This window comes from Camelus bactrianus, chromosome 20, assembly GCF_048773025.1.
Source record: "Camelus bactrianus isolate YW-2024 breed Bactrian camel chromosome 20, ASM4877302v1, whole genome shotgun sequence".
Classification (NCBI taxonomy): domain Eukaryota; kingdom Metazoa; phylum Chordata; class Mammalia; order Artiodactyla; family Camelidae; genus Camelus; species Camelus bactrianus.
Window position 1 is genome coordinate 37,087,617 of NC_133558.1, and position 19,845 is coordinate 37,107,461.

At 44.1% G+C, this 19,845-nt stretch overlaps 2 long non-coding RNA genes across 4 annotated transcripts in view; one reads left to right on the forward strand and one right to left on the reverse strand.

Annotated features, from left to right (window-relative positions):
* Nucleotides 1-4,532: 4,532 nt before the first annotated feature.
* The window catches only part of LOC105083887 (uncharacterized), a 47,158-nt gene continuing 31,845 nt past the window's right edge, over nucleotides 4,533-19,845 (reverse strand). For 2 of the 3 annotated variants that reach the window (XR_012501168.1, XR_012501167.1), the window contains one exon: nucleotides 4,533-13,253. This is a non-coding gene — a long non-coding RNA (uncharacterized LOC105083887). The remainder of the gene's footprint in view (nucleotides 13,254-19,845) is intronic. The other variant, XR_006721331.2, reaches the window with a different exon arrangement.
* Nucleotides 11,721-17,321, forward strand: LOC141574253 (uncharacterized). The gene is made up of 3 exons (XR_012501169.1): nucleotides 11,721-11,848; nucleotides 13,965-14,067; nucleotides 16,466-17,321. It is a non-coding gene; the product is annotated as an uncharacterized LOC141574253 (long non-coding RNA).

The window sequence follows — 19,845 nt, forward strand, 5'->3', positions numbered from 1 at the left end:
ACCTGCTTGTCCTGTGATTGTGTTAGGCGGTTGGATAGAAATGAGCAGGGGGCAGGGGAAGGGGAACAATCCAGCAGATAACAGTAGCCAGGGCTCAGGATAAGGGGCTTCAAAGAGTTTTACTTTCTCTAAATGAGGGCCAACAAAGAAGCCGGTTAGAATCGGACGCTGCAGCAGCTCAGCAGAGAGAAGGACCTGACTTAACAGAACCCAATGTTCATTATAATGAAACTAGCATCGCGGTGTGGCCCCTCCGCAGGTTTTCCTGTGTGCATCCTGGGTGAGAGCACGGGCAAAGGAGACCAGCATGCTCGAACACTCAAGGGACGTGGGCTGTCCCTCTATCACCAGAGCGCCCTGCGCCAGGACACAGGACAGGACAATCAAAGGAGCTGCTCCACTTCCTTTCCTCTCTCGGGCTGGCCTGCCTTCAGTTCTCAAAGATGGACTCTACTAACTTTTGCTCTATTAGTCAAATTTTCTGTTTACATCACGCTTTCAGTCTCCCGTTTGAATTCCTTCTCTCAGGTAAGACAAAGAACCGAGGCCTTTTTCCCTCCTCGTGGTGACAGCTGGGACAGGTAGCTTAGCTTTGCTGACTCGCTCAGTTTCCTACAGCGTGAAAAATGGGGTTAGACTAAACGCAGCCTCCCAAAGCAGAGCCCGGGGGCATGTCCGCCTCCTGAGGGTCTAGCATGGGCTGTGTCTCACACGTGAATAACCAGGGCGTTCATTCATCGTGATCTTGTTTGCAGGTTACACAATTATTTGCTTAACTTTATTTTTAATACGGAAAACACTATTTGAAAACATGCCTCAATAAGGTCACACTGTACAGCACAGGGAGCTATATTCAATATCTTGTAGTAACTCCTGGTGAAAAAGAATATGAAAATGAATATATGTATGTTCATGTATGACTGAAGCACTGTGCTATACGCCAGAAACTGATACATTGTAAACTGACTATATATATATATAGTATACCCAAAAATGCCTAAAGTTGGAAATGAGCTAAATGCTCAACGACAGGAAATTCTTTTCCATTATTACAATACAGTAAGAGACTACCAGGCATTCACTTGAAATGACGTAGCTCATCCAGTGCTCGGGGAAAATGCTCAGGTGGGGTTGCTACAGGGAGAAAAGGAAGCTGCCAGATAGGCTGATCACACTTCTGTTTCAAACAAATGGCGACTCTTTGCTGTTGATAATGTTCATCGCTACTCGACAGGGTTGCTTTAAATTAAGAACTAGCCTAAAGCACAAAAATCCAACATTTAACAGCAGTTTCTGACCTGTGGGAGTGATTTTTCTGCCTTGTGTCTGGGCGAGTGTGCTTTGCCACAACATGAACAAAGACCCCTGATACCTTTTTGCAGCCTCTGAGTGTCCCAGCCCTACGGAAGCCGGTGCCAGGAAGCAAAGCTGGGGCCCCAGGTTCATCCACGAGGGCCCTGGGCGCCGTTTCCAAGCAGACGGAACCGCGTCCTTTGGCTCCCTGGCCTTTTGGCCTCCCTTGCAGAACAGCCCCCTCCCTGGGCTGCGGGCGGATATGAGTCAGGTCTCCAGGTCACCGCGGCACAAAGAGCACTTTCCCCTGGAAACGCTGGCCCGCCCCGCCCCCTGACCCGTCCACCACCTCACTCCACGTGGAGGCCCCCCTCCCCAGCCCGCCAGGTGGCCAAACACAGAGAAGTGGCAAATTCAGCCAAACTAGAAAGATACAGTCTTGCAAGTGAAAAAAGAAAAAAAGCATCAAATGATGTTAGGGTTTGTTTGTTTGTTTTTAAACTTAATAGATCAGTAATAACACGGGAAGGAAATTCACCCGGACATGAATCATGGTTCTCTCTCTGAAGTGGAACACTTAAGTTCCTTAAATGTTCTTATTTTTGCTTCTCTCTAGTTTCTACACAAAAGATATATGATTTTTTTAATTTTAAATAAAATGAATAAGTTACTTTGTCAAGGTAATGGAACCAATAACGTGGAATTCCACACAAGTAAGACCAAGAGAAGTAACAGATCTCTGAATGGTTTAAAATATTAGGATTTGATCAGAAGCTTCGTGGTGAATTTTTGCATGAGATGTGAACAGTGACACCTGGTAACGCGCAGCCCTGAGTGGAGAGACAAACTGTTTCCCGTAAACTGATGAAAGAATGGGAGACCCTTGACCTTTGGGGACCAGAAGCCTCTGTTTTCTAAGTCAGTGTCTCAGACAGCAGAGGTGTCAGTAACGGGTATCACGTGCTCGCACACTCGGCTCCTGTTCAATGCTCACAGCCGTGCCAGGTAGGTTTCAATACCTTCCTTTTCCTGACCTAGAAACCAAGGCTGCCAGGGGTTAAGGCATCCTGCACAAGTCACACCACTGGCAAATGTCAGAGGCGTCAGTACACGTCGTTTGGCTTCAGACTAGGTGGCTTCTGTTGTATCACAGTCACTGTGGGGGCTGTTCTGAGGTTGCTCACCTGTGACCTTACCAGTTGGTTCTGTTTCAGAAGATTTGCTTCTGGTGGTCAGAAGTGGATCCTAGGAGGACCCAACCCAGGTCTGAGAGGTAGGTACTGGGCAGTACATCTCAGTTTCTACTCACCTGGGACATCTGGGGTGAGATGGTCCTTCCTTGGATGAGTCTGTCCCACGCATTTCAAGGTGGTGAGCATCCCTGATCCCACTCTCCTAAAATCTGACTGGGACAATCCAAAATGCCCCCAGACGTTTCCAAACGCCCCTGGGGAAAGGGAGTATGCCGCCCCCTGATGAGAATTCCTGCAGGAATCTGAGAACTTCTGATTTAAAGCAATGCCCACATTGCTAATAGGTGACAACTCAGAACAGTAATCAGATCCAAGGAAGCTAATTACTGGAGCAGGGCAGATAATTTGAACTGGACTGACCTGGACTAATTTGGAGCTTGCACAGAGCATCAGAGCTGATGGCTGATGTAATCAGTACGCGTTCACTGGGTTGGCTGCCAAGATAAATGCATCATGAGCATAATGAGGTGGTATGATTTCATGAGAACGGAGAAAACAAACATCTAAATCTTTGACAAAGACTGAGTCCCTCTGAGTTGTCCCTCAAGTTGGCAGTGATGCTCTCTTTACTGGCTCAGACCCTTTTTTGGGGTTAAATTCTCTCTAACTGGCCGAGAGAACCATCAAGGCGGTACTAACGGATCCCGGCAGAAGTAGCAGCATGAGGTGCTGTAAATGAGAAGATCCAGGCAGTGGCCTGTCAGAGAGGAGGCGCACGAGAACGAGAAGCCTCGGCAATTCGCCCACCTGCACGGAAACTAGCCATTCCTTTTACCAGCTCGCAACGTCTTTGCCCAGATACCGTCGTTACCCAGGGCCATTTTCTCCTGGGTGTTGTTAACAGATGAATGACTTTCCTGGTTGACTAGGAGAGGGGATTGCGGGCCAGACCCTCTGGGGAGACCCTCCCCCGCCTCTATAAATCCACCTTATCTCCGTCTGTAGCCAACCATCTGAATCCCACAGGCAGCTGGTGAAAGGGCTTTGTGCTGCTCGGTCCTCCCATCTCAAGGTCTGCCCGGTTCCCAGACAGCTGAGCTGGGTGCCTCCTGTTTTTCTCTTGGATGGATTTGGGGCTACAATTTGCTTTGCCCTGAGTAAAGAGTACATGGCAAAAGCAGCTCTTTATCTGATTCTATCCAATTTGCTAGATGTTATCTCTCCTTCAAGAGCACAGGGAAAGATATTCAATATCTTGCAATAACCTTTAATGAAAACGAATATGAAAATGAATATCTGTATATGTATATATGCATGACTGGGACATGATGCTGTGCACCAGAAATTGACACGTTGTAACTGACTACACTTCAATTTTAAAAAATGCCCAGAAACAAACAAAAAGATTCAGAAATTCAAGCCGTCTGCTCTTTCCTGCCCAAGGCACCGTTGTTCACTATGGTTACTTGGGGGCAGCTTTTCAGGCTTATACAAGAGGGACTATACACGTTTAAAGAAAGTATTTGATTCCATTTTTACCCCTAAGTCACTGCAAACTGAATAGTCTAACAGCCCTGTGGGGTTGTATAAAATCTTTCCCCCAGAGAGGATGCCAGAGTGTTCAGGTCATCTCTCCAGAACCTGGCTCCTAGGTAACATTCCAGGAAATATTTTTCTGAGGCTCTTAAAATAGGTTCAATTACCTCCTTTAATCTCAGGAATCCTAAACAGTCAAGAGTCATATTTATCAGGAAAAACCAATGACAGCTCACCATCAACCTCTCTGTCCCCCAACGTCTCAAGTCTCTAATAATTTCAAATAGCTATCCACATTTGACCAAAATGACTCTCCAGGAATAAATCATCTTCTCTTCAGTGTTGTTCAGTGTTCTCTATATACAATCCTACATGACAGATTCCTTCCTGAGTTGAGAGCTAGGACTTTTTTTTTTTCTCTCCTGATGGATGATCAGGAAGATAATGAAGACTGTGCACCCTCAACTGACTCTTGATTCTCAGGTCAGCACTAAGCTTCATGCTCCAAAGAATGGTTTCATATGAGTCATTTTCTGGTATAAAAGTACTCTGACCCTTTAACGTCTTGGTTCTTGAATCTTTTTGTTTTCTCTTATTTTAATGGTTTTGCTCTTTTATTGCTTGAGATTTTTTTTCTTTTCTTTTCCTTTTTCTTTCTTTTTTTGATTGATGTATAGTCAGGTTACAATGTTGTATGATTTCTTGTGTATAGCATAATGTTTCAGTCATACATGTACATACATTTCTTTTCATATTCTTTTTCATTATAGGTTGCAACAAGATATTGAATATAGTTCCCTGTGCTCTACAGTATGAACTTGTTGTTTATCTATTTAATATATAGTAGTTAGTATCTGCAAATCTCAAACTCCTAATTTATCCCTTCCCACCCCCCTTTCCCCTCTGGTTTGTTTTCTATGTCTGTGAGTCTGCTTCTGTTTTGTAAGTAAGTTCATTTGTGTCTCTTTTTTAGATTCCACATATAAGTGATATCATATGGTATTTTTCTTTCTCTTTATGGCTTACTTCACTTAGAATGACAATTTCCAAATCCATCCATGTTGCTGCAAATGACATTACTTTATTCTTTTTTATGGCTGAATAGTATTCCATTGTATAAATATACCACAACTTCTTTATCCAGTCATCTGTTGATGGACATTTAGGTTGTGTCCATGTCTTGGCTATTGTAAATAGCTGCTATGAACATTGGGGTACATGTATCTTTTCAAATTAGAATTCCTTCCAGATATATGCCCAGGAGTGGGATTGCTGGATCATACAGTAACTATATTTTTAGTTTTTTAAGAAGTCTCCATACTGTTTTCCATGATGGCTGCATCAATTTACATTCCCACCAACAGTGTAAGAGGGTTCCCTTTTCATCACTTCCTGCTTGAGATGTTTTAACATAAGCTGTCTCCCCTCTGCTATGTCTGTAGGGAGGACATAAATATGGTGTTTAGGATTTTCTAAGATATTCCTAATCTAAGATGTATTCCTGATAGTTGAGTTCACGAATAAGCCAGAAGACCACCCAGGGTCATACACCCATGAGTCCTAACGTGGCAGTGAAAAGCTCTCCCAGTCCTCATTGGTCAAACCACACAGGTGGGGAGAGGGGAGCTGGGTTGCCACTGAGTAGTTCCATTCATCTGAGGATTTGACTCTGAACCTTTAGATAATCTGTAACAATCATTTCTTTCCCAGTCTGTTTTCATTTTGCCATAGCCCCCCCTCTTGGGGTAGGAAGACACCTCAGTACATGCGACGGTTTCAAGGTCTCCAGGAAAAATTCCAACCTCTGAAAAAGCGAAAAAAAAAAAAAAAAAGAAGAAGAAGAAGAAGAAAGAAAAGAAAATGGGAAGAAGAAATAAAACCTTTCTTACTGGCTTTCATGGAAGTCTAAAATGTCACAATGAGAAATGTATCCTTTGACTTAGGGATTTGTCTCGCTTGAAAATTCCTCGGAAGGATGAATGCAAACATGACTCTAACCTTGTAGCATTTACTCTTGTGTATTGTTGAGTTTATTGGATCCTTTTTCTGAAATCACATTTTGACAGAAGAAAAGGGATTTTTTAAAGGATGAAAGATATGAAAGCTGCAATGGGAGGGAACAAGTAGATGCCAGAGGGCTAAAAGGTGAGACGATCTGACTCAACAGACAAACCACGAGTGCGGCCCCGTCTTCCAAGGCTGAGTCTGTGCAGGCTTGTTCCTCCCGTGACACTTCTCTCTGCAGATCGGGAGGCCCACAGGGCCCGGGCAGGGGCAGGCTTTTAGCTTCGAAGGCCAAGTCTTACAACAGGAAACTCTGACGAGTGTCTGGTTGAGATCACGTCGATTCTCAGAGGCCGAGTATCAGGAGCACGCGCGGGCTGCTCTCCTTTGAAAAGAAATATGTTTTGTAAAGTGCAGCAACATCCAAACGTATAACCGAGCAGTGCCAAAAACGCAACTGAACCAGGAGGAGGGTGTCACGTCCAGTCGTATTTCTCTCCTCTTTTGCAGGCAATGCATCTTGGGGAGCCCTGCCCCTTCGTCAGGTTGCAAACAAAGGGAGAATTCTTCACTCCTGAGGCCATGTGGCAGGAGCAATTAGGTTGATGGGAGTTGGTTTGAACCCTAGGCCAGCACCTCTCAAGCAGACAAGCGCAGGTTTCTTCCAGATGAGTGTTTCCACAGCACCACGAGTGGAAAATTGTTTCATGGCAAGAAAAAGAGTGCAGTGAGTTTAGCAACTGATGGAGCAATGGCTGGTAAGGGGTTCCCTTCCCACTGGGCCAATTTGTGTTTGGCGGGAGAACTGGTCAACCACAGTAGACTAATGGCACTTCCAAGGTTTGAGGTGTTCTTTGTATTATTAAAAATGCACCTGTATACATTCTACCTTAATTTACTTAACAAAAAAAATAAAATAAAATCTTCTCAAAGACACACCTAGATTAGAAGCTTAGGGGGCAGGGTGTATCTCAGTGGTAGAGTGCATGCTTAGCATGCACGAGGTCCTGGGTTCAATCCCCAGTACCTCCATTAAATAAATGAATAAATAAACAAATAAATAAATCTAACTACCTCCCCTCTCTCCAAAAAAACCATGAACAACAGCAAGAAGTAATAAAATGAAAAACTGAATTCAAAAAAAATAGAAAAGCTTAAAATTTCAAGAATATGTAAGCTCTCTGTGATCTTACAAATAAATACAAAATTTAATGGCATATCAGAAACACGTAGTTCAGTAGCTTGCCCTTTTTACTTAAGTCAGCATCAAAATACTGAGAACTGATTTAAAATGCCACTATTCTTTGCTTATTCTGACTGTGTGATACCTGAAAAACTGCTCTCCAATGCTGATTCTTCAGTCAAAAGCCTCCTCCTTCCTTCTTGCTGCAATGACCCCAATTTCGTTTGCTGGTTCATCGCCCACGTGACTCAGAGTGTAAACCCTGGTTAGTCTGGACCCACAGTGATCATCTTATTTCCCTTGTTAGTGACTGGTTCAGGAGTGGTCACATGGCCCGGATCTGGCCATGAGACATGAGGGCAAGTCTTCTGGGGACTCCTGGAAAAAAATCTCCTCCCTCTCAAAAAGCAGAAATAAAACAGTCACATTCTTCCACAGGACAATTTTGTGTCTGGAAATGATGCTTTGAGACAGTGATGGGAGATGGCAAACCCCTCCCTGCCCACCGAGACCAGAGCGGAGAGGAAGATTCCGGAGGCTGAAGCCAGTGAGCTCGCCTTCTCTGGAACGTCTTCCTCTGAACTTCCTGTTGTAGGAGATAATAAACGTCCTCACTGTGTAAGCCCATTCATCCTGGTCTCTACTACTGGGGAGTGAAATTATTCTTAAAGGTGCATTATAATCGCCATGAACATTCGAGTCCAATTGCTTTAGTTGAAAGACGACTCGAGGAGACCGAGCATTTTCAGTCTGTGCTAATCTCAACACTCTGATCAGGATCTGCTCAGCAATCTCTGCTTGGACTCAGTAAGGTGGGGACGGGGCTGGTATTTGCAGAGTATTTATATTTTTGTATTTGAGAAAAGAGGTGACTCTAAAAGCGAAGATAAATAAGTCATTCTAGAAGAACCTCACCCTTTACAGTTATTCCTCATTTGTTGGTATATAACTTAACGATTCCTGGACTAAACACAAATAAAATGTTTCTGCTTCTACCGACTTTAAAGGTATATCCTGCAGGTACATAGATTAATCAAAAAGCGATAAAATGGCATTTTTAATAGTGATTTTAGATGGATGATGAAAGACACATTGATATTACTAGACTCATTTCAGTGGGAAAAACTAAACACTGAATGGTCTGATGTTTCTGTGGTTTGATTTGAAAGGGCTCTCGGTTAAGATGCATAAGTGGACACGCAGGGCAGTGACCGCTTTGTTTCCTGATTAAAATTCCGGGTGGTCATACTTGCAACCGGGTCCTCACTCCACACTTCCCACTCCCATGAAAGTTCATTCACACCTCCCTTTGTTTCAGAAGGATCTGCCTTCAGCTGCCAGGGAAAGTTTGTTTATAGTTCTTGGGAACATGAAGTTTTAAGGTCATTTCCTACCATTAATTCCCTGTCAGCAAGTGTCACCTGGGGCAGTTCCTGTCCCTGTTCTCAACAGTGCTGAGGAAGATGTTCTCAGTGGTCTCCAATTTTCAGTCCTCTACTACAATCTTCAAAAGTAAGTGCTGGTTTACCATTCATTTCACTTAACCGGGACTATTTGGGTAGGAAAATGTCAGCGTGATTCCTCTAGGATAAGTCTTGTATGTTCCTTGCTAAGACCATCACAACACAGTATTTTCTTCCATCTTTGGAAACAAACCAGGTTGAGTACAAATTGCTTAGAAGTCAATGCAAATGAGCACTAATTATAAATACAGAATATCTCCTATTAGCTGAACATCAAGAAACAATTGCTTTGGTCATCTTATTAGCTAGGCCCTTTGATTCAATTGAAAGCAGTCAATTAAGTTAAAAAAATTATCTTAATCATTGATGGCTTTGTAAAGAAGGGATAACCTATTAACAGAATGATTGCCTTCACTTTGATTGGATATTCAAGATCGTAAGGTCAAAGCTTATTGAAATTTTCCAGTAAATACATATTAAATCATAGACAGCCTTAAATATCTGATCTTGTTTGACATATTTGGTAGAAAAGAAAAAGCTTTTAAAACTCCTGAGTTGATATATTCAGCTATCAGAAGTCATTCTGCTCAGAATATCTCAACAGGGCATAACTGGCCTGTGGAATAGCAAATTGTCAGCGACTGTGTTTTATTTCCACCCCAAGCTGATTTTTTAAAACACGAAATTAGTTTTTCGTTTGTGTTTTGGTTTTGTCCCCACAGGCTACCTGTGTTAAGATGCTGGTGAGAAAAACTACAAAACAGCAGGGAAGACTAGGAGGACTATTTCAGTGAACGGAGAGACACATTATGTTCCTAAAGAGGAACATTTTCCAAAGGAAATTTGACAGAATGATTATAAAATGTATCAAGAAAAGCTAAACTGGCCTAAAGAGCCAAGCAAATTTCAAAACCGATAGTTAAAAAGGAGGAAGGACCCTCAGCAATGAAGGCACATTCGTAAGTTATAAGAATTAAATCACTGTGGCCATGGTATCAGAAGAACACAAATCAACTCAAAACAGGAAAGAACACTTCACAAATGCAAGAACAATTAAAAACCATCCTGCACATCACACAGCAGAAGGATTTCCAGATGTGAGAGGGATTTTAATGTAAAGTGTCTGAGGAAAAGCTGGAAGAAGGTGGGTGAAAAGGATTTTTCACTCTTGGGGTCCAGAGGATTTTTGAGGCATAAAAGCAGAAGACGTAAAGAAAAAAAAAAAAACAAAAACTGAGGTATGTGATTGCATACCATTGTAAATCTTCCTACCTTAAGAATAAAAACCTTGAACAAAATAAAATGGCAAACAACTGTAAAATACATGTTCGTATGTGTAACAGAGGGAGATCTTTCCAATAAACCAGGATGAAGTCAAGCTCCCCCAACAGACATATTGTCAAAGACATGACTCGATTGTTCACCAAAGAAGAATTACATAAATGGCCATAAATATACAAAAAAAAAAAAATTGCTCAACCTCAGTGATTTTCAAAGAAACACAAAATAAAACCACCACAGTGGGGAGGGTACAGCTCAAGTGGTAGAGCGCATGCTTAGCATGCACGAGGTCCTGGGTTCAGTCCCCAGTACCTCCTCTAAAAATAAATAAGTAAACCTAATTACCTCCTCCCACCTAAAAAATTAAAAAAATTAAACCACCACCACATATATGTACACAAAACCTAATATTCCAAGTGCTTGCATAGCTGATAAGTGTAATCATCTCCAGTCATTAAAAGTTGTTTCCTTTGAATTAATAGCCAGGGAAACGTTTATGATACATTCTAGTTGAAAAAGTCTATTACAAAACAGTTTAGCTGAATCACTGTAATTATTCAAGATATGCGCAGAAAAGACTGGAAGGTTCACAGGCGTTCTCTCCGGGCACTGGAGTGGGGTATACAAGGCACTTTGAAACGTCTTTTCATGGTTTTCTGTATTTGTCTTTTAATTTACTAATCAAAAAAGATGGTCTGGCGTCAGACTCTCTCGCCTGCATCCCTGCTCTCACGCGAGGTCACTTGATGCTTCTGTTCCAGGGCTGCCTGACTCAGACCCGGGTCTGGAATAAAAGCCTTTGTCCCCCAGCTCCTTCCTCACAGGGCTTAGCTTCCACACCCCTCCCAGAGCCCACACCGGGAGAACTCCTCAGAGCCTTCCTGCAAAATGTCCGATGCGTCAAATGTATGAAAATCAAGCAGTCAGATGCTGAAACACCCGGTCCCTCGGAGGAGGGCACCGCACATCACCAACGCAGAACTTCCCCCGACGGCCAATGTGATTTCTGCATTTTTCAAATGCTTCTACTTGGACCTTTTCAAAATAAACCGGAGAATCGGCCTTTATGAGCTTATATGGCAAGGTTGCTCTCTGAGATCCCGTCCCAAGGCTAAAGCATAAAATCTAGTTACGAGTTCTTGCCAAAGCATGAATCAGGGACAGTGTAATATTCTGAACTCTGGTCTTCTTCTTTTTTTTTTTCCATTCTCTAATATGTCTTCACATCACAGCCCAATTAATCAATCGCTCGTAATTAAACCGAGGGAAGGAGCGGGCCTGGCAGGAAGCTATTTGGCCGGGATCCGGGAGTCCTCATCTTCCACAGAACAATTACATCAGTTCCTCCCATTTCCAGGGAAGGGCCGGTTTTGCAGAGCCACAGACGGAAATAAGAGGCAGGAGGCAGCTTATTTACATATTTCTAATCAGGTTAATATACAGTGCTTTTATGGGAAGAGGAAATGCCCTAAAGACTTGAAAGGTCCTTTTAAAAACCGGCTTTCCCTTCCTCCAGGATCCACATCCCATGCTGACCACCACCTCTGCTCACCAGTTACATCAGCTGTAAAAAAAAAACCACCAAGTTCAAAGGCAAATGTGGCGAACAAGTGTGATACAGCCCAGAGTCTGGACGTTTCCACAGAAGTAAAATGCCCCGTGTTTGAAAAGATGAAAAAACGCATCATCACGCACTTCTTCAACCTCTGCAGTTTACAAAGTAGAGTCACTGCAGATCCGAAAGCAGAAAGAGGATTTAGAGTCTGAATGTGTGCACCGAGGTGGGGATGAAATGAGGGATGTCTTCAGAGTTGTCTGGCTTCGGTTCAGCCTCAGGACACAGCATCGCAGCCATCCTGCTGTTTCTTGAGGACAAACACCCCATCGGCTCACAGGTGCGCTAGGGCTCGGGTGCCCGGGGGTCCAGCAGGTGAGGGGCGGTCCGTGCCTCTTAGGTTTACCTCATCCCTTCCTCTTCTGCCCGGTCACCACCTCTCGGCAGCCCGAAATTTACCACGGTTCCCCAGGAAAGGACAGTTTGGGTTCAGGGGCGGGTTCACAACCCCCACACATGCTGGAGACGTGCAGAATCTGCTGTCTAGCCTCCCAGGGAGACCCGACGAGGGAGCCCCGCCCTCCACAGTGTCTCAGCCATCAGGAGGAAGGGGAGGCCAAGGAGACATGAGGCTTCCCTCCTTTTGGCCCCTAAATTCCTTTACCTCTCACCTGCTTCTCCTGGGCCAAAGTCCCAGGGCCATCAGAGAAGCGAAGACTCTGGCAGGCAAACAGGAAGGGTCTCCCTCATCCCCCATCGCTGTTCCACCAAGCTGGGGTGAGGCCCCTGGTCACCAGGGCATCCCTGTGAGGTAAGGGGCCAGAGGATGAAAGGGGGGCCAGCAACGAGAGATCGGCCCTGGGGACCGGTGCACACCTCCAAGGCACACATCCCTCCACAGAATCAATCTCTGGGTGCGCCCTACGCCAGAAAACGAGCTCCGTGGGGCCCAGCTACGCCCGTTCCTGGAAGGATACGACTTCCAATTGTGTGCTTACAAACAGATCCCTGCACAGATCCCTGCACAAATCCACACGTTTTGGAGATGCGTGAACCTCTTGCCCCTGTAACTGGACACAGAGCATAGGGTACTGGAGGGAGCATGTCCCAGCCAACCTAGGAGACTGGCTGAAGGGCAGGGCGGGTCCCCTCCTCACCCAGGCCTGTCCACTCGCCAACACATCAGTGTGTTCAGAAGGCACTGGCAGAGGGAACTCAGAGGAAATGTCCCGGTAAAGCAGCGAGAATATGATTGCAACACTAGTAGTGAAAGCAGGACCATATAAGGCAGGAGGCTCTCGTTTACGAGTGACAGATGCTCAACTCAAAAGGGAGTTTGTAACATAGGCCAAAAAGAGGAATTTATCAGCTAACAGAAATAGGCCAGCGTTTAAAAAAAAAAAAGCTGAGGCACATCTAGATTCAGAGGCTTCAAAAACATCATCTGGGTTTTGTCCATCTCTCACGTCTTGGCTTTTCTTCCTTCCCTACCTTGGCTTCGTCCTGCAGACCGCTTGTCCTGGCGAGGAAAGGCGGCTGTTGCCACAGTACCGGGCACTCTGGTTCTGCAGCATCTGAACTCCTCTGGGTTTAGGGAACCTTTCACCTCCTGAATCTCGGCGGGGCATCTCCCCACTGCAGATGCTAAAGATGTCAGATGCTGCATTTCCCAAAGTCCTTTGCAGCGCAGGCTCAGGCATGTATCCCGGAGACACCAACCAAACACAGCTGTCCTAAATTTGGAACTAGACGCAGGAAAAAAAAAAAAGTAAAGAAAGAGCAGGGAACGTGGAGCGGCCTTTGGCCCTAGGAGCTCAGGTTCCGGGTGGCGGCAGCAGCCCGGAGGTGGTGTCAGGGGTCCTGTGCTCAGGGTCAGCTCTGCAGGTCCCAGGCCTTCGTGCTCAGCCACGGTGGCAGCAGTGTCCTCACTGGGTATCTTCAGGGGCGTAACTGGGGGGCCACAGTCCCAGCTGTTGAACATACTAACTGATTCTCCTGCCATCTCAGGGACTCCTCTGATACCCAGGAACCATTATGTAAATTTCTTTTCTGCCTAAATCATCCCGGGTGGCTTTCTCTTGTTTGCAAATAAGAACCTGACTGCAAACAGCTGTCCCAGGGTCACACCGACCCAGCTTAACAACCTCAGATGAAAAGGAACTTCTCTCTTTTAAGTGTGTGTATCAGTCCAGGCAAGGATCTTTATTGGTCTTTTGAGATCACTATGCTGACTCTCCCCCAATTGTGTCGCCAGAGTAATGACTTTCTGATTGTCCCGGCCTGTGGGAGATGCTCATTTCTATGGCCAAGGTCAGTGTGCCTGTGACAGATGGCCTCACAAGTACCTTGTGGATGGAGGAGGTGACATTTCCCAAGGAAAACAGCTGTCTGTGGCAAAGGCTTTCCTTTTACATAGAACTCTCCCTGATTATTCACAAGTCTTTTAAAACTCACAGATAGCAAACTGCAAAGAATTGAGAAAGCAGGTCTTGTCTGCCAGTTCCACCTCTTCAGAAGAACAAAATAGGATGCCTTAAAGTGAAGAAATCAAGAACTGTGGTAAGCAGAAGGGAGCTTATGTGTGGAATTTCTCAAAATAGGCTATGTTATGTTTTCTTGTCTCTGAAGCTCTGAAAGTTTGCGGGAAAGACGTTCAGTCACATCGAGACATTATTAGGAAATCACTGCTTCTGAACAAAGTCCCCACTGCCCCCCCTCACCCATTTCAGGTCACCCTTGAATCTCGTGGGGTTCTTGGGAAGGTTCTCTATGGGAAGATGACTCTCCCAGTGGAAGTTTGTCAGGAAACCCATCTTTGCTGGGGGAAATGTGCATCTTCAATCACCACATGGCGGCACGTGCCCCAGAGAGCAGGAAGCCCTCCGTGTGCCGGGTACGGCTTTGCAGGATGCTAAACTCTCGGGAAGTCCAGGCTAGCCAGAGGCAGAAAGCCAGTTTAGAAGAAAAGTGGGAGAAAGTCCAAAGGGAATAGGACGGAAAGACTGTTAAGGAGCGAGAAAAGGAACATGCATTAATGGTATCAAAGTTGGCAAAACCCTAACATAAACAGTGATGACGGGATGCTGCGTCCCTGAGGAAGGAGTCAGTGCTCTCCAGATCTGCTCTCTGTGCTTCTCCACTTTGCTCACCGGCCAAGAAGGCTGATCTACAAGGCTGCACTGATCGGCTTCTGTTCGCTTGCTCCCAGTAGGTTCAGCCCATGGGAGGCACCAGAGTTACAGGGAAACGTAGGAGGAAAAGTGAGGTCTGAGATTTTGCTTCCCGCATCCTTCCCCATGAGGTCACAGCTCCCCTCGGGCAGTCTCCTCAGGACTCCCACTCTCTCCAGACCCCACTCACAGCCCCTTCAGGACCAGGGAGGAAGGCACTCTCTGCTGTGCCCTGCTCCATCCCTTGCTGGTTTCCCCAAGCCACTCCGACACTTTGTAAACACCTCCTTCACACAGTGGCTTTTACACCCTTGTTCGTTACAGCGTGTGAACATGCTCTTGGTTTCCTTCTGGGACCACGACTGATGCAGTCAGAACATTCTTTGAAAGACTTAGTGACTGATCACTAAGGCTTGGGGTGGGTAGGGGAGCAAATGCATAAATCCAAAGGCAAAAAGTGAACAAGTAGAATGGCGATGAGGATATCAGGTGCGGATGTGTTCCCATGTGGCATCCAAGTGGGGATGTTAAAGACCGCACGGGTGGAGGAGTCACCACTGGAGATGAAGTTTAGGAATTGTTCCCATGTAGGTACTTAATAAACCTTGGAAAGAAGACAGCATTGTTTAGGAAAACAGGGTGAGAAGAAATGATAAACTAATGAAAGTCTCAAAGAGCTTAAATCTCAAGTGGACAACTTAGAGAAACCTATATTTCATTCACCAACGTTTACAACTGAAATCCCTGTAAATGCTAGGTACCGTTTCTTTGGATCAAGGAAGTGCTTTGTCGGAGGCATCTGGTTTACTTATAGGTCAGTGTGCATTTCTATAGAAATCTTCATCACTGCTGCCATCACAGTGACGAAATGTTCCGTAGATAAACATGACCTCCAGAGGAAAGGATTACACATTCTTAATTAGAAGCAATTTCCTTTGGGAAATGCAGGTGTACCTTGGCTTGGAGATATCATGGGTTCAGGTCCAGACCACCTCAATGAAGCAATTATCACTATAAAGCAGGTCACAGGAATTTTTTGCTTTCCCAGTACATATAAAAGTTACGTTTACACTGTAGTCTGTTAAATGTGCAATGGCATTATGTCTAAAAATGACGTTCAGACATTAACTTACAAATATTTTACTGCTTAAAAAATGCTAACTATCACCTGAGCCTTCAGTGAGCCATGGTAGTAACATCAAAGGTCACTGATCACAGATCACTGTAACAAATAATAATGACACAGTCTGAAATACTGTGCGAATCACCAAAATGTGACCTAGAGACACAAAGGGAGCACACGCTGTTGGAAACATATCGGTGAGGGACTTGCCTGACATAGGGTTGCCGTGAACCTTCAATTTATAAAAACAAAACCCAGTGGTCTGTGCACGAGAATAAAGCAAAGCACAACGAAATGCACTATTCCTGAAATCATTAAAAACTAAAAATTATTTAAAGTCCTAAGTAAATCCAGTTAAATATATACGTCCTTTATGTATTTTTGGTTTTGTTTTGTTTTTGATATATTTTTATGGGAGTAGAGTAGGTTTACAATGCTGTGTCAGTTTCTGGTGTACAGCACCATGCTTCGGTCAGATAGGAACATTCATATTTTGTTTTCATATTCTTTTTCACTGTAAGTTACTACAAGATATTGAATATGGTTCCCTGTGGTCTACAGTATGAACTTGTTTATCTATTTGATGTTTATTAGTTAGTATCTGTAAATCTCGAACTCCCAATTTCCTTTATGTACTTTTAATCATATTTTTGTTTTCTTGTAGCACGTAGAACCATAGTAAAAGACAAAAGATGAATGAAACAATTAGCAAGCGGCCCTCAGAACAAGATTTGGGGAAAAAACCATCATAACTAGAAATGTAGATATCCATCAAGAAACGACCAGATGAAGAAATTGTGACATATTCATACGTCATTCTCACAATAAAAAGAAATTAACTGTTGATAGACTCAAAACCAGTGTAAGTCAAACATTCTGCTCAGTGAAAGTGGCCAGAAACAAAAAAGTGTATGATTCCACTTATACAAAATTCTAGAAGCGGCAAACTCATCTATAGTGAACCAACGGGGATTTCACTGGTTGCTGGGGTCATGGATCAGACAGAGAAACAAGCAGCAATGGCAGCTGGTGAGTTTCCCAAAACACCTGTTTAATGGGCAGAAGGCAGAATGCGGCTGACACGGAGCAGTGGGGGGGAGGGACCTGGAGGGATGTGGCCCGCGTGGCAGGGGTGGGGGGTTGTAAGAGGAAAGAATTGACTGGTTGATAGTGTGAATCTAAGATCGTGGTTGAAACGCATCCATTGGCTGCAACATTTGAGGGGACATCGACTACCTTTGTCAGAGCAGTTTCTGAAGAGCAGGACCATGGACACCAGTAGCCTGGGACTCCCTCAGTGAGGAAGGAATGGGGGAGGGAGGGTGGATGCAGACATGGGTTTCGGCGTCTTGCGTGAGAAAAGAAGATAAAGACACGACAGTAACCAGAAGGGGAGAAGAGGAAGGGGAGAGAATTTTTCTTTATGAGAGAAGCATGAGCATCTTTACACACAAAAGGGAATAAACAAGCAGAGAGGGAACAATTCGACACAGGAGGCCAAGGAGAGGCAGGCTCCAGGAAGGCTGAGTGGGTGGGTAGACAGATTTTTTGAAGAGGGACAACAAGGAGGGACATGGTGTATCTTATGGCCTCAATTTTATCAATAAATTAGGACGTGATGAAATTTGACGTGAGCTGTTGCAATAGGATAGGGGTCTTGGGAGGTTACAGATAAGACAAAACAAGGAGGGGTCACTGGAAACACTCTGGGCTAGTCTCAAAGGGAGATGACACATGACCTAGGATTTTCATCATCGAAGACCCAGGGGATGGAGAGTGCGGGTCCACTTCAGGAAGAGAGAATTAAATATAGATAAGATATAGATGAAAATAGATAATAAATAGATAAGTAGGCTTCAGCAAAATAACATGTACTCATTGTTGCTCCCCACCCTACTCTCCTGCCCAGAAATTTATATTCATACAAGTTAAATCTTTAAGATTAAAGGACGAGGGGATGGGGAGAAGAGGGCTCCAGGACCCCAAGGACCCACAGGGGATCACATAATGTTGTGTATGACCTTGATGAAAATAAACCAGAAGTTAGAAGACTGCTAAGCCTTGTGTGCCATTTAGACTGCAAACACACACACACACACACGTACACATGTGCACACACAGTGATCACAGACTGCACACCTTTTTCTTGGAGGGAGGAGGAGGTAATTAAGTTTGTTTGTGTGTTTATAGAGGAGGTGCTGGGGGTTGAACCCAGGACCTCATGCACGCTAAGCATGCGCTCTACCACTTGAGCTGTATCCTCCCCCTGCACACGTTTTTAATTCAATACAGCTCAGTGAGTTTTCTCATTCTTTTATAAAGCTGAGTATTTCCTATTCTTAATGTATCATCGTTCCTTGAACCAGAGAGTTGTTTTTTAAAGAGGATTTGTCTTTTGTCCACTTTTGAGTCATTTTTTTTTTTATTTTATGAGACTTGTTGATGGATATTTACATTGTTGTCAGGGCTTTTTCCCTTTATAGACAATGCTGCACTGAATAACTTTGTACTTATGGCCTTTTGCCTGGATACAAATGTATCTGGGAAATGAATTCCTGGAAATGGAATTGGCAGGCGATGGAGCAGGCGACCTCACATTTGATACCGTATCATTTTACACTCCCAGGCAAACATGAGGGCACCTCTCTCCTCACAACCTCCCCAACACGATATTTTAACAAAATTTTCTATCTTCACTAATCAGACAGGTTTAAAAATGGCATCTCAATGTAATTTCAGTTTAATCTGCATTCCTCTGTATGCAAGGATACTGAGCACCTTTCCATATATTTGGGAGTCACTTTGTGTTTCCTGTTCTGAGATCTGTCTATTCATTCCCTTTGCCCATGTATGTTCCTTTGGGCAGTCGGTCTTTTCCTTACTGATTTTTATAAACTCTTTATATATACCATAGATACTTACTATTCAAGAATTGTCTATCTGTGAATTTACCCCCTTGGTAAAATTTATTTGTAATCCTCAAATCAATGCTCCAAGTGCTTTTGTGCTCATTCACAGAGACGCACAGAGGGGTGAAAAATCCGAGTCACCCAGTGTGCATGTTCCCGGCTGAGGTCAAACAAGGCCATATCCTGCCTTCTTGTTTCAGCTCCCATGCTACAAAAAAGTGTTCCTTTCATGGTCGACTTAGTGCCACACTTTTCACATTTTTGTGGTTTTTTTTTTTAATTGAAGTGTAGTTAGTTAACAAAGTTGTACCAATTTCTGGTGTCCAGCACAATGCTTGTCATGCATGAACACACATATATTCATTTTCATATTCTTTTTCACTGTAAGCTATTACAAGATATTGAATATAGTTCCCTGTGGACACAGTATAAACTTGCTTATCAGACTTGTGGCGAATTTTGTCTTTTGAAGAAGGCGATGTTCTGTCGAAGTTCAGCAGGTGTTCTGAGTGGATGGCTGGGTCTGTGGGTGTCCCTCTTGGTGTATTCGTGGGAGAGGGTGAGCTAACAGCGTCCTTCCACTCCGCCATCTTGGCCGCTCCTCTCCATTGTTGTGTTTTTCTTAATTGGTGATTTGGCTATTGAAAATATTCCTTCTACGTGCAGTGCTAAAGTCTGTCTACAGTTCCTAAGAGCAAGAAGGCTGTGAAGTGCCCTGGGGACAAAATCTGTGTGTTTGATATGCTTCATTCAGTCATGAGCTATAGTGCTGGTGGCTATGAATATACTGCATCAGGTGTCCTTAAACAGAAACACACCTAAAACAGGTAAGGTTATTTACTGACTGGCTGACAAAAATACCATGACCAAAAGCTCGCAGGAAAAGACCGCTGTATCTCCTCAGGAGCAATGGCTCAGTATTTGATAGCACAGTGTGGCCGTGACTTCATAGAGCACAACTACCTAGAATAATGCAACCATTTGAGAAATTAGCTCTTCATGGCGTAAGTTGCAATAATCGTGTCTAGCTTGTCATCTGTCTTTTCATTTTGCTTATTTTTTGGCAGGGATGTTTTTATGTGGTCAAATTGATGAAGTTATATTTACTATGCACTTCTGGCTGTTGTGATTTAGT